This window comes from Papio anubis, chromosome X (assembly GCF_008728515.1).
Source record: "Papio anubis isolate 15944 chromosome X, Panubis1.0, whole genome shotgun sequence".
NCBI lineage: Eukaryota > Metazoa > Chordata > Mammalia > Primates > Cercopithecidae > Papio > Papio anubis.
In genome coordinates, this window is record NC_044996.1 from 53,106,504 (window position 1) to 53,119,058 (window position 12,555).

Here is a 12,555-nt window from a genome sequence, read left to right on the forward strand (position 1 = left end):
GACCTTGTACTGACTTTTTACTAGTGAGTTTCACACTTTCACATGTTTTAGTGTTACTATTTAGCATTCTCTTAAAATTAAATTTGAAGAATTCTCTTTAGCATTTGTTGAAAAACAGGTCTGGTGGTGACGATATCCTTCAGCTTTTGTTTGGGAAACTGTTTATTTCTCCTTTATTTCTGAAGAACAGCTTTTCCAGAGAAAGTATTTTTGTTGGCAGGGTTTTTTTTCTTCATCATTTTGAATATATCATCTCTCACTCTCTTGTTCTGCAAGGTTTCTGCTATGAAATCCACTGTGGGTTACCTCCCTGTGCCAAAGTGAGCAGTAGCCAACACATCAGGGTGGGAGTCTTATTACAAAACTGAGGGTGATGAAGAAGCAACAGAAGAAGAGGACCTTGAAGCAAGTGGAGACTAGAAATATTCAGGAAGAGATAGTTTAATTTTTTTTGGTTGATACCTCCAGGGCTATGTTTACATCTCAGAGTGAAGATGAGTTGACTCCTTTTGACATGAGCATCTAGTGTATCCAAAGTGTGTACATGAGTAAGATCATAAGCAGTGATCAAGATCTCTATGATACCGAAAAAGACAAAAATTCAGTGAATTTTAGAAACATTCACATCTTACAGGAGTTGGATAATCCAGGTGCAAAACAAATTCTAAAGCTTGACCAGTTTAAGGGGCAGCAGGGACAAAAATGTTTCCAAGGCCTGATGGGCCATGGATCTGACTACTCATTCAGTGAAGTTCTGTGGGTCTGTGCCAAACTCTTTAGTGATGTCCAGTTCAAGATGAGTCATAAGAAAATCATGCTGTTCACCAACGAAGACAACCCCCGTGGCAATGACAGTGTTAAGGCCTGCCAGGCCAGTACCAAAGCCGATGATCTCCGAGATATAGGCATCTTCTTTGACTTGATGCACCTGAAGAAACTTGGGGGCTTTAACATATCCTTGTTCTACAGAGATATCATCAGCATAGCAAAGAATGAGGACTTCATCCTTTGAGGAATCCAATTCACTTTGAGAAATCCAGCGAGCTAGAAGACTTGTTGCAGAAGGTTCGTGCCAAGGAGGCCAGGAAATGAGCACTCAGCAGGTTAAAGCTGAAGCTCAACAAAGACATAGTGATCTCTGTGGGCATTTATAATCTGGTCCAGAAGGCTCTCAAGCCTCCTCCAATAAAACTCTATCGGAAAACAAATGAACCAGTGAAAACCAAGTACCAGACATTTAATATAAATACTGGTAATTTGCTTCTGCCTAGCGATACCAAGAGGTCTCAGATCTATGGGAGTCATCAGATTATACTGGAGAAAGAGGAAACAGAAGAGCTAAAATGGTTTGATGAACCAGCTTTGATGCTCATGGTTTTCAAGCCCTTGGTAATGCTGAAGAAGCACCATTACCTGAGGCCCTCCTTGTTCACGTACCCTGAGGAGTCGCTGGTGAATGGGAGTTCAACCCTGTTCAGTGCTCTGCTCATCGAGTGTCTGGAGAAGGTGGTCATAGCATTGTGCAGATACACACTCTGCAGGAACATCCCCCCTTATTTTGTGGCTTTGGTGTCACAGGAAGAGGAGTTGGATGACCAGAAAATTCAGGTGACTACTCCAGGTTTCCAGCTAGTCTTTTTACCCTTTGCTGATAATTAAAGGAAGGTGCCCTTTACTGAAAAAGTCATGGCAACCCCAGAGCAGGTGGGCAAGATGAAGGCTATCGTTCAGAAGCTCTGCTTCACATACAGAAGTGACAGCTTTGAGAACCCCATGCTGCAGCAGCACTTCACGAACCTGGAGCCCTTTACCTTGTATTTGATGGAGGCTGAACAAGCAGTGGACCTTACATTACCCAAGGTTGAAGAAATGAATAAAATACTGGGCTCCATGGTGAATGAGTTTAAGGAACTTGGCTACTCAGCAGATTATAATCCTGAAGGGAAAATTACCAAGAGAAAACGCAATAATGAAGTTTCCAGAAGCAAAAGGCCCAAGCGGAGTATTCAGAAGACGAGCTGAAGACCCACATAAGCAAGGGCACATTGGGAAACTTCACTGGGCCTATAATGAAAGAGGCCTGACTGAAGTACTGGCTGAAGAAGCAGGAGCTGCTGGAAGTCCTCACCAAGCACTTCCAGGACTGACCAGAGGCCACGTCTCCAGCCACCCTTCCACACTGTGACCGGGCTGCCTGGCCTTGTTCTCAGCCAGTTAAAACATGTTTCTCCTGAGATAGAAAGAGTCTGCCCAACAGAAGTCGAGGGACTTTACATTTATGAGGCTTTCTGTTGTCATGGTGATGGTGTAGCCCTCCCACTTTGCTGTTCCTTACTCTACTGCCAGAATAAAGAGCTCCAGCTTTGTGCTATTAACAAAAAAAATTGTTAGCTTTATTGGAATTTCCTCATACATGGTATGTTTCTTTTCTTGTGCTGTTTCTAGAATCTTTTCTTTGAATTTGATATTTCATAGTTCGATTCTTTTGATTCTGTTTTTTTCTTGTTTGGTTTGAATATAATTGGAAACTTTTGACCTTCCTGTACCTGGATATGTACATCTTTCTACAGATTTGGAAAGTTTTCCACTATTACTTCTTTAAACACATTTTCTGACCCATTCTCTGTCTCTCCTTTTTATTTTAGTCCTGTAATCTGAACATTTGCTCTTGATGTTGTATTATAAGTCTCATAAGCTTTCCTAATTTGTTTTTATCCTTTTTTTCTCCTCTGATTATGTATCTTCAAATAACCTGTGTTCAGGTTCACAGACTTTTTCTTTTGCTTGAACAGTTCTACTGTTGACACTCTATCACATTTTTCATTTTGTTCTTTTTATTTCTGGCTTGAGAATTTGTTTGATTTTTAAAATAATTTCAATCTCTCTGTTGAATTTGTAATTTTGATCATTTATTGTTTTCCTGTTTTGTTGAATTGTTCCTCTGTATTTTCTTGAAGTTCACTGAGCTTCCTTAAAACAATTATTTTGATCATGTTGTCAGGCAGTTTATACATCTCCATTTCATTTGGGTTGGTTATTGGCACTTTATTTTGTTCATTTGGTAATATAGTTTCCCTGACTTTTTCTGATCCTTGTGGTCCTGCACTGGTATCTGCACATTTTAAAAAGTTGGAACTTTTTCAGTCTTTGCAGATGGACATCATCTGGGAAAGTCATTCACCAATCAGCACATCCAGAGATTCTGGGAAGGCTGTATGGTGGGGTCTGTGGGTGGACTGACTGTTGAAGTACTTGGACGGTCTGGGCTGATACCTGAGTCAGCAGGTAGGCAGTTATTGTGCCTGCATCCACAGGATTGGACATGGAGCCTGAATTCTCTAGGTTGGTCCTGTTGATTGAGTCCATGGTGGGTGATCCTGGAGCCTGGGTCTGTGAGGGAATGCCTGAAACCTGGGTTCAGTGAGATGGGCCTGAAGTTGGAGTTTACAGGGATAGGCCTTGGTTCTGGGTCCATAGGGGGCTTGTCTGTAGCATGGCTTGTCTGTAGCATGTGGTTGAGTCTTCTGCCTGAGTCTGAGGGAGCTGGTCTGAAGCCTGAGTCTATAGGGGCTGGTCTTTTGCTGGGGCAAGCCTTGAGCTTGAGTCCATGGCAGTAGGCCTGGGACCTGGGTCCATGGGGTGGTCTGGAGCCTACTTTTGCAGGGGTGGACTGGAGTCAATCTGTGGAGGCTGGCTTGGCACAAAGGTCTACTGGAATGGGCCTGGATCCTGGATTCACTGGAGCCTGGGACTACTAGGACTAGCCGAGGGCCTGCAGCCTGCCTGGTGCTTGGGAAGTCATGGGGCCTGGGTTTGTGGGGGCTTGTCTGGATCCTGGCATCATTGGTGGTGATCCAGTTCCCAGCACCATGAGGACTGGCCTGGATCCTGAAGCTGTGGAGACTGGCCTGGGACCTTGTTACGTGAGATCTGGCCTGGAGGCTATGTGTGGGTGCTGGCCTAGAACCTCAGCCCACAGGGATGAGAACATGGACCTATGGGGACTACTCTAGAGACTTGGTATGGATGTGGTGGTCTGGAGGTTAGATCTTCAAGGGCTAACCTGGATCCTTGGGATGCTGGGGCCAAACTGGAACCTGAGTCCACAGGGGTGGTTTTGGAGCTTGGCTTTTGAAGAAGCTGGCCTAGCACTGCAATTTATTGGAATGAGCTTGCACCTTGGGTCGGTTGAAGCATGGGGACACAGGAGATGGCCTGAAGAGTGGTGTTGCAGGGACTGGCCTGGCTCTAGGCAAACCTAGAGCCTCTGTCTGCAGGCGTTGGACTGATGTCTGAGGTCAGGGGTGCTTATATGGTGCTGGGGTGGGTCTGAAGCTCAAGGCCGTGTATTCCAACCTGACTGGGCTGGTCTGGAGCCTGTGGCTGCAGGGGCTAGCCTGGTTCTGGGTGGGCCTAGAGCCTGTATACAAAGGAACTGATGGGGAGGCTAAATTCACAGGTGCCAGCCTGATATCTAGGGCTGTGGGGGCCTTCCATGATGCTGGAATAGATATAAACTCTGAAATCACAGGGGCTGGCTGAGTGCTGGGGCTGGTCTGAAGCTGAGGGCTGCTAGGATTGGCCTGGTAGTGGGGCGGGCCTAGAAGTTCAGCTCATGGATACTGGACTAGAGTCTGGGGCCATAAGGTCCTGGCACTGGGTTTTACTGTGGTGAGTCTTATATTAGAGTCTGAGGCAAAGTCCAATGTTCACTTCCTTCTTTCAAGAGGAGGGTGTCTCTAGCCTTGATGTGCTACCTGGGGTTGTGGAAGGGGTTATAATGATAATGCAAACTGTTGTTCCTATTATCTTGAATATGTTTTTCTTATTTCTTTACTATTCCCAGATGCTGTAATCTCTCACCTGGTTCCCTTAGCTCTTTGGAAGTTATTTTTGCATTTGTATGATTGTTTACACTGATGGTTTTGTGGGGAGACAAGTGATCGAATGTCCTTTTCGGCCATCTTGCCAACATCTGCTTCCAGATTCATTTCTAAACTTTAGAATTAACAAATGCAATATTCTTTTTTTCTCAAAGTCAAGGAATGAGTCATAAAAGACTATTTACACCACCTCTCTTGTGCATGCTCTCATTCTTCGCTCTGCTTGACTCCCTGGCTAAAGTGGAAGATATTATAATCCCATCTTTTTGCTTGATGTGTGCTCTGTTTTCACATCTGATGTTGGTTGATGTAATTGGAGAAGAGCTGTGTGATTATTTAAAGTGTTGATGCCTTGATTGAACCATCTTAAGTAAGGAAAAAAAGAGAGAGAAAAAAACAGACATAGGACACTCCTGAAGAAAATAATCATTATAAAGGCTTGCAAATTTGGGAATTTTAGTTTTGTGGTTCAACTCACAGATTTGGCCATCTTGCCCTCAAGAATGAGAGCTAACATCTCTTAACCACCCACAAGTTAATGCTGAGAATTCTCTCATGTAATTCCTGAATAGCGTTCAAATCTGTTGGGTTTTGAAAGGTATAATTAAAACTTATTATTCTCTTTTTCTTTGTCTACCAGCTGTCAGATTACAGGAAGAAAGAAAACAAGATTTTTTTTTTTTTTGTATTTAACCAGTGAAAATATTTGCTAGATTTAGATACAAATTTTCCCTTTATATATTAAGAAAAATTTTCATAGCTCTTTAAATAAAGGGATGATTGATTTACAGCTAGATAAAATTTTAAACATTTAAGCTGAGAAGATTTTCAATGATACCACTTTCTAAAAATGAATTTTTATGAATTAGCAAAGCTTGAAATTGGTGTGGAAACCTGTGAGATAGTTCTCACCCCTTTGCCATCAGGCCTAATATGTACCTATGTTAGCATATCATTATTACCACTTCATGTCCTTTTTATTTCTCCACGTTGTAAAACTCTTCTTTTGGAATTTTTGAATTTTTCCCCACTGATTGTGAGACGTTAGAGATTTTGAAATGATTCAGTCTTACTGATTAATATTTTATTTTTAAATTTCTCCTACCAAAATGACAGGTTTAGTTTCCCTTTAGAAAATGACTGTCTTATAAACATTATACATGCAAAATGTTGCTTAATTAACCAACATTTATTGAGTATCAGATAATTTTAAAAGTTTCCTACTTGGGGGAGTGGGTCATGGAGAACCTCTGCTAGGGCAATGTAGAAGGGAAATGTGGAGTCAGAGAACCCACACAGAGTCCCTACTGGGACACTACCTTGTGGAGCTGAAAGAAGAGGCCACCGTCCTCCAGATGCTAGAATGATAGATCCACCAACAGCTTGCATCGTGCACCTGAAAATGTCACAGACACTCAATGTCAACCCATGAAAGCAGCCGGGAGGGAGGTTATACCCAACAATGCCACAGGGGTGGAGCTGCCCAAAACGATGAGAACTCACCTCTTATATCAGTGTGACCTGGATGTGAGACATGGACTCAAAGGAGAGCATTTTGGAGCTTTAAGATTTGACTGCCCCCCAGATTTTGGACTTGCATGGGGCCTGTAACCCCTTTGTTTTGGCCAATTTCTCCAATTTGGAATGGCTCTATTTACCCAATGCCTGTACTGCATTGTATTTAGGAAGTAACTAACTTGCTTTTGATTTTGCAGGCTCATAGGCAGAAGGGAATTGCCTTGCATCGGATGAAACTTTGGACTGTGAACTTTTGAGTTAATGCTGAAATAAGGATTTGAGGGACTGTGGGGAAGACATGATTGTTTTGAAATGTGAGGGCATGAGATTTGGGAGGGGGGCAGAGGTGAAGTGATATGGTTTGGTTGTGTCCTCAACCAAATCTCATGTTTAATTTCCATGTGTTGTGGGAGGAATACAGTGGGAGGTAACTCAGTCATGGGGGCAGGTCTTTCCCATGCTGTTCTTGTGATAGTGAATACATCTCTCAAGATCTGATGGTTTTAAAAAGGGGAGTTTCCCTGCACAAACTCTCTTCTCATGTCTGCCACCTGTGTGAGACATGCCTTTTACCTTCTGCCATGATTGTGAGGACTCCCCAGCCACGTGGAACTGTTAAGTCCATAAACCTTTCTTTTGTAAATTGCCCAGTCTCAGACACGTCTTTAGCAGCAACATGAAAACGGACTAATACAGGCTTGATGCCCACCAACACCATATATTAATGCATGCTCTAATATTTACTCTTCTTATTACCCTACCTTTTCCCCTTGCCCTTGCTATCCTGAAGTTGTACATTCCAATACTGTTAGTAGCATAGAGCACTTGCCTCAGACTTTACTTTCTGGGAACCCAGGCTAAGAAAGGGTATTGAAACAAAAACAATCAGACCTAATTTTTCTAAAAGTGCAGCAATCTTACACAGACTTCTAATTTTCCTGTAAATTAGATGAACATCTGTGGTGGTAATCAGGGTTGTTCATAACTATTCCAGACCTTATCATTCTCAGCACATGGTAGGATTGCACTTTTCAGTCCCCTTGAAGTTAAGCATGGCCATGTGACTGATTGTAGCTAATGAAATGTGAGCAGAACCAACATGTGTCTTTTCAAGGCAAACACTTTAATAGCCAGTGCATAATCTTCACATTTCTGTCCCTCTGTTACACTGTTGAAACAGAGTCTCTGTCAGCATGGGTTCCTGAATGATTCCAAAAAGCAGAGCCTCCTTCTGACCTGTGTTGTATACATAGCATGAGCAAAAAATAAAACCTTTATTGTCTTAGGCTACAGAGCTTTGAGGTTTATTATTCCCCTCACTGTTCTTGTTTACTGATATAGCATCTTCCTTTCCCACACTAGAGGAGACCATACATCACATATAGAAATTTGATACCTTATTTTCTATGGCTCTATTTAAAAACACTGCTATTGTGATTCATGGTGAATTCTTTTCACCAGCTTGAGAAATTACTAGAATAAGCTACTCAAACCATTTCCATGGATGTCTCAAACAAAGAATACTGGAATATTGCTGGCATGAATGAATATTTTCTCAATCACTCTGAAATAGGCTTCTAAATTACTCTGTATTCCTCGACAAATTATTGACATTAAAGCCTCCATTAAAAGTAAAACCCAAAATTAGATTGTTTTTGGGCATGTCTTGATTTTCAATGCAAGAAAACTTACATGATAAAAGCACATGTAATAAAAAACAATTTCTTCGGGAGATGAAACTGTCAGATAGATCTCATGATTGCATTCAGATGAATGAAAGTCATTTATGCTGACAATGAAATGAATAAAAAGTTGCCTTCAGTGGGAGAATTAGTCCCACTTAAAGTCTTATAGAAGGCTCAAATAATTTGAAATAAGATTTAATATCTTAATTTAGCAAAACACTTGTCTTACCTCATATTCATTGGTGCTGGTATTTATTTTTGACCCACATATAATTAATCAGATTAAGACTTTTTCTCTTTTGGCTTCCTCTGTCCTCCTTTGTCACCACTATTTAGCCTCCAAGTAGTTCAAAAGTACCCTACCACTTTCTTAAAAGAAAGTAATAACAAACACTTTCATAGTACTTACTATGCTCCAGGCAGTATTTTAACCACACTTGAATACTCACAATAACCCTGTGAATTAGATATTAATATTATCTCCCTCCCCATTTTATAATCATAGAAACTAAGGCTCAGAAATTTTGAGTCTCTGGTATAAAGTAATCACATAGTTACTGTTTTAGTCCATTTAGTATTGTTTTCAAGGATTACCTGAGGTTGGGTAATTTATAAAGAAAATAACTTTATTTGGCTCATGTTGTATATGCTGTACAAGAAGCATGGTGCCAGCATCTGCTTGGCTTCTGTTGAGGGACTCAGGCTGCTTCTACTCATGGCAGACGACAAAGTGGGGTCAACTGTGCAGAGATCACATGGTGAGATAGGAAGCAAGAGAAAGAGAGTGGAGGTGCCAGGCTCTTTTTAACAACCAGCTCTCACGGGAACTAATAGAGCAAGAACTCACTCATTACTTTGAGGACGACATCAAGCCATTCATGAGGAATCCACCCACATGACCCAAACAGCTCCAATTAGGCCTCATCTCCATCAATGGGGATTAAATTTCAGTGTGAGATGTCGTGGGGTGGATGAATATCCAAACTATAGCATTTATTAAGTCAATAAGCCAGATTTGAAACTCAGACAATGTGTTCTGTAACCATACTTATCGTCCGTCCTCTAAGGGTTTTAATGTAAAAGCCAGAAGTAGCACAGCATGTTATCAAAGTGAGACATCAATTTATTCCTGGGAATGCAAACTAAAAACCTTAATGGCCACGCATGTAGTGTGCCTGTGGAAAGTCTGGTACAGGTAGTAGGGACCAATGAGACCTGTGGTGAATGCTAGACTAAATGTCCTGCCTAAGTTTAGTCAAAAGAAATGTAATTTTCAACCTCAGCTTTGTCTTCCAAATTTCATCTAATTGAAATGAATTATTTCAATTAATTCATTATTTCAATTATTTTAATTATTTCAATTAATTAATTCATTAAGACAGCCCATATTGCTGTCTTCAAGTGTACTCAGTCTACTTAGAGAGGAGAATTGAAGGCCGCAATTCTGCAATCTTCTGATTCTATTCCTTTAGGGTGACCTAATGATAGAAACTGGAGTTCGAATCTGTCAATAGTAGTTTTACCACAGAAAAAATTTTAACCCCATCTGGTTAGTGTGTTTGTGTGTGCACGTGCACATGCATGCACTAGTTTACAGATCAGAAGCAAGTTATTTTTCCTTTGTATCTGTATATGTGTGTTTCTGATTCCTCTTGCCTGTAATGAAAGTTAACAATTGGAGTCACAGTAATTGCATTTTTTATAGTTGAATGGAATTTTAATTAATGATTCTTAGTCACTCACAGGTGGCTGATAGAACATTGATTAGCATTTTTTGTCTTTCCCTTTTGTCTCTCTGTAAAGTTTTCTCCAATTCATTTGGGAAATGGGACCATACATTATTCATTCTTAAGTATACTAATTTGATCAACCTTTTTAGATAATCCTGGGTCAATTGAAATTTGATTTATGGGGCAACTGCCTATAGAAAGTCACACAAAGGTGTCTGATTGCAATTTTCCCCATTGTTATATCAATGGGCCAAAACCCCATTGGAAAAGGTCAATCCCTAGAGGCGAGGAGGATGTTAAGCACCTGTGCTCATTTACTCCAAAATATAGTGCCAATCCATGTAGTTTAGCAACTGGACAGGCTTATTTCTCATAGGTCAAAACACGTCATCACTTAGTAGTAGCTTTTGGTTACTACTGATCTGGCTTGGACTTGAACAAATGACTCAGTTTAATGACTCTCTCTCCTATCATCTATTTGTGTGTCTTTTGTCTTCTGTAGAAAAACAACTCAGCACACTTCCGTTCAATTTTACGTCGTATTTATTTACTAACATACTCCTTATATAAAAATCTCCCAAGTAAGAGTTGCTGAACGTTTTTTTATATTGCATATTGACTAAGAGGACTTTTTTGTTTTGTTTTGTTTTGCTCAAGTCATTCAATAGTTTAACACAGCCTGGAAAACACAACTAAGATTAGTTTTTATTTTTGGTTTTGTTTTCAGACAGGATCTCACTGTCACCCAGGCTGGAGTGCAGTGGTGCAATCATATCTCACTGCAATCTTGAACTCCTGGGTTCAGACAATCCTCCTACCTCAGCCTCCCAAGTAGCTAAGACCACAGTAGCACACCACCATGTCTGGCTAATTTTTTAAAATTTTTTGTAGCGATAGGGTCTCACTATGTCATTCAGGCTTCTCTTGAACTCCTGGCCTCATGTGATCGATCCTCCCCCTTAGCCTCCCTAAGTGCTGAAAATATAGGTGAGAGCTACTGTGCCCAGCCTAGAGTTGGTTTTAATTGTGACACCCTATGTTTCATAGCAAAAGCTAATCCTGTACCAAATGGATTAGAAAACATTAAAAATATTTTGTATGGACCGGGCGCGGTGGCTCACGCCTGTAATCCCAGCACGTTGGGAGGCCGAGGTGGGTGGATCACGAGATCAGGAGATCGAGACCATCCTGGCTAACATGGTGAAACCCCGTCTCCACTAAAAATAGGAAAAAATTAACCGGGTGCGATGGCGGGTGCCTGTAGCCCCAGCTACTCGGGAGGCTGAGGCAGGAGAAGGGCGTGAACCCGGGAGGCGGATCTTGCAGTGATCTAGATCGCGCCACTGCACTCCAGCGTGGGTGACATAGCAAGACTCTGTCTCAAAAAAAAAAAAAAAAAAATTGTATGAATGTTTTCTCTTTGGAGCACCTCAAGGCATGAATGTAAATGTAAATCTTGTAGAATAACAGCAATTTCTGCCAAAACAGTGCATCCGTTCTTGACATGTCTTCCCTCACAGAGGGATGGTGTGTTATAGACTGTCAAATACAATTATCCAGAACAATGTAATCATTGGCAGTTGGATTATATGATAAATTCTGGAGCAAATTTTATTTTTTCTTACCATTTGAACCCTAATTTACAGATCTTAGGGAGCCAATAGTATGAACCTATCAATCATCCATGGAGACAAACAAGAAACTTCTGCTTTCAGATTAGTTTTTACTGTAATTCAATTGTTACCTTAGGTAATTTTCAACTGATTATTTAATTTTAGTTAAAAAATACTGAATTCAGTACACCTATTCATAGATTTGGTTTTCTGTTATCTCAAGGACAATTAAGAAGTGTTAGCAAGAATAGGAAATCATGAAAATCACTTGCACAGATGAAGTAATTGTGATAAACAAAAGTCTCAGACACTCTCCAGCATCACTTGGTAACTGAGTGACACCATGAAAGCTAACTGAGTTCCAACATCTCGGTTTCTAGCACTATCCCGTCTACTTACTCCCTCTGTTACAACTACGACATTTCATCAATATTTTGAGGAACTGGATAATAGAAGATTTCCTTAATGATTAAATTTAGTTTTCTAATGGCCATGACTTCCTTTTTAAAGGACTAAAGCAATAATTAGAATAAGAATCAGCTGTTCAAGAAGACTTGCAAACATATTAAAGAACTGTTCCACTGTAAGTGACTTTAAAAACAAACATTGACTCACCAATGTAAGAGGGATATAAAAAAATGAAGATTAAGAGACTATAAATTGAAATATGAATGTGTTTGAAAAAGTAAACATATGAAAAAACATTAAAGGAGTTGGAATTATTTGATCAGAGGTTCAAAAACTATGAGATATGGTTTATGAAGTTTGTAAGAACAAAATGGTTCATTTTAAAAATGATGATCATATAATGAGCTTTGTTTTACTGAATACTTGAAAGACACAGAAATTTAGAATTAAGGGAGAAAAATGCTAGATTATACTAATAAGAATATACTGACATCCCATAGTGTGGTATGCAGAATTCTAAGACAGCTTCCCCGATTTTTTCCCTCTGGTGTTTGTGAACTGTGTAATTTCCTCCCCTTGAGTGTATGTGAAACCTGTGAATTTGATAAGACAGAATTTTCTTTATTATGTTACATTACATGGCAAACGGGATTTTGCATAAGTAATTAAGGTCTCAATTTAGTTGACCTTATGATATAAAAATGATTCAAATGAGCTT

General features: G+C 40.3%; 1 pseudogene; it reads left to right on the forward strand.

The window, feature by feature from the left end:
• Positions 1-239: 239 nt before the first annotated feature.
• LOC101024578 lies at positions 240-2,388 on the forward strand (annotated as a pseudogene).
• Positions 2,389-12,555: the final 10,167 nt, after the last annotated feature.